We start from the raw sequence: 3437 nt of genomic DNA, 5'->3' as shown, positions 1-3437 counted from the left end.
ATAGCCTTAAAAATGTGTGACTGATCTATTGCTGAAACTTGCCAGGGGGACTAAAGCAACATTCCATCATGATTCTGACTAAAGGGATAGATTAAGATTGTTCAATACTGGTTCTTTTTAGATCATCTGGTTGTGTTGCCATGTTTTTGAAGAATTGCTCTTTCAATAATTGTATTATTATTATTATTGTAATTTTTCAGTTTGTTATTGTGTGTCTATTCTTCTCTGTTGATTATTCCCTTCTGAAAAATACATTGCACATTTTACTGAATTGTAGGGAGGCAGGCTATACATATTGCACTATACAGTTGTTATTCAAACAGCCTGTAGATGGCATTACTGTTTGTGTGTGAAAATCAAACAAATTTGAATCATTTTGGTTTAATTACTCCCTTTGCATGAACAGTTCTCGGGAGGGGTGTCGTTGCTAACATGGTACTGTAGTCTGTTTCTCTCAACAACCCAGTCACCCTCATTGAATAGCAACGAGCAGAGAACATTGACAGTCAAACGTAATGTTATAATTGTTATTCTCTAGCTGCTATGGGGCTGGGCTTTTAAGAGACACGTACATTTCTGAAACGGCACCCAAGAAGAGTCTCTAAACTAGTGAAAATCAGAAAAATGGCTATACCATGTAACCATGTTATCTCAACAGTGAGAAACATATGATTGCTGTCTGTTTTAGTTCAAACAAACTGAAGAACCAGTACCTGGTATCTTTGCTTCATGTACAAGGTTAGCCAAATATATTTCTATGCAGAAATATAGGGTTTCCTGTTGTACATAAAAAATATTATTAAATATTGTTAAATTCACAACATTTCATCATGTACACTTTGATTTGCTCTACATATGTTGTACTTGTTTCAGTAAAAGGGCTGCTTTGTCAAATGAGTGAAGAACACTTACTCATACATATAATAAACTATGACAGAAACTTGAATGCATTCATCTGTCTCCTTCAACACTTAATCAGCAATGAGATGTGAGTAAAATACGAGGAAGGCCAGGACACTAAATACTAAGTATCTTCTCTTCCATTTTGATTGTTTTCTTGTCATACTTGTCTACTTTGAGTGCACTTGGCACCTCCAATGCTTGTTTGACCATTAACTCTGTACCCCGAGATATTAAGCCTTGATTTTCCTTTAGCAACGTTGATGGAATACCCCCCAGGTGTGGAACTGACCTCTCCTTCAAAGGTGACCTGTAAAACATAATCTCTCTCTGCCTCTCTCTCTCTCTCCCTTAATATAAATAAATACCCTCAAATGAAAGCTGACATTCATTCATTTATTCGCTTCATAGTCATCAATTGAATTATAACCCATTTGCTATAGTATAGACAGAGCCAAAAATAAAAACATTTTGTCTAACTGTGGCATAAGGCACTCAAGGCCCCGAATGGTTGCGGCTAAACAGTAGATGAATTCACTGCGAGACAACGCCACCTTTTTGTTACACGAGGTGAGGTCCTCGGGACTAAAGTATTCAGGTTCGTGTATGAGGGAGCAGAGACATGAAACGTATTTATCAAAAAGAGAAATATTGTTATGGTGCAATAGAAAAATATTGTATTTAATACTTTTATTAAAGATTTACTTTATTGAAAAACACCATACAAAACAAACACTACAAGGTTACACTTAAGACAAATACACGAGGGTAGGACGACTGGCGGTAGAGAGGGATACTTTCATAGTTTGGCTGGTCCTGCGACTTATAGTCAGGTGCGATTTATATATCAAAATATATATAATTTCATACTGACTGACATGAACCAAGGAGTAAACATTACCGTCTACAGCCACGAGAGGGCGCTCTGGGCTTGTGACAACTATATGCTCCTGTCCCACTGAAGAAATACTGGAACATTAACGGGAGCTTGGTGAACTTGCTTACCGGTAACTTGCTTGTTGGACTCGCTGGCTTGTTATGTCAATTTAGCCTATTCAGCCTCCCAGATGTTCTTTATGCTATTGTGTAGCTGAATAACTGTTAATGTGTTACATTAACATACCGGACACCTATTCAATCTGTTGTTCTGTGTGCTAACGTGTAGTTGAATAACTTGCCTTTCCAGATTAAATGTCTGTTCTTGGTCTTAGATTTTGTGAAATACATTTCTAAATAAATGTGACTTATATATGTTTTTTTCCTCTTCATGATGCATTTTTTAACTGACTCCGGAGCACTTATAGTCCGGAAGATACGGTAGTACCCGTAACAGTCGCTGGACAGGCACACCAGTGAATCTGTGAAATGGACACCACACCACAAAGACACGGCAGACACTCACAGGTGTTCCCCAGTGATTACAGTTTTTATCAGTCGCTTTGGTGCATTTCTCACATCACTATTAACATTTGCACAACAGTTAGTGCATTTCTCAAAACAATTAGTACAAACTGCAAAACCTAGTTGATAACCTGCAAAAGCGTGTCACTTGCTCAAAATGGATAGTTCATTCCTCAAAAGCAAGTATTCATGTCAATGAAAGTGTCAGTGTCATCAAAATGAAAAGTCCTGACACCATTGTTTATGAACAAGATAGTCAAATGGCTTTGTCATGTTTTCATTATGACAGTTCACTCTGTCAAGTGTTTTCCAATGCAAAAAAGTCTGATCTTGGTGACACTACCTGAAAATGCTCAAGACAGTACTATACACTATTTGAAATCTACAGTGGGTTACACATTACTGTATTTAGTCAGGCAAATGAGTACAAGACACTGAATACGTATGTTTCAAATTTTTACTGCATAATGCTCTTTGCAATTCATTTTATTTTTTATTTTTTTCTGATTTTATCCCTTTTTCACCCAATTTGGTATCCAATTGCACCCAACCTAGCATCCAATTATCCCCTGCCTATTGCGTAGGATCCGCCGCACGACCCCGTGGCCGGCAGCCCCAGAGGAGATCGCCAGGCAGACTAGCTGTCTGGCTCCTCGAGCCCGACACCGTTACTCCAGCACCAGACGGGGGCGGTGTTGCGTGACGGATCCTTGTCCGGAAGATAGTCCTATATCGGCCGCTCAATATGCCGCTCAATATGCCGCTCCCTGTGAGCCCCGGCCATATCCGGGTCTGGCGAGACCGGGATTCGATCCCAGTCCCCGGTGGGCAGCTTGCACTAGAGGCTAATGCTTAGACCGCTGCGCCACCGCGGGGCCCTGCTCTTTGCAATTCTAATTTGTTCACAGCATTGTGCAAAAGAAAAATACAAACTTATTTACACCTTATTTACACCTTTGGGTAGAGCTGTGCACAACTGTAAACAATATTGCAGTACATATTGGAGCTGAATTGGAACATACAACATACACAGTACTGTAAATCATTCATTCACATCCAGACGTTCCTGTCTGTCTGGCCACATATTTTCATCGACATCACAGCGAATATCATCCCTGGCAATGCAGCGAGGAAAG

This window comes from Nansenia antarctica, assembly GCF_963989245.1.
Source record: "Nansenia antarctica genome assembly, chromosome: 7".
NCBI classification, from domain to species: domain Eukaryota; kingdom Metazoa; phylum Chordata; class Actinopteri; order Argentiniformes; family Microstomatidae; genus Nansenia; species Nansenia antarctica.
Note: the sequence above shows the minus strand (reverse complement) of the source record.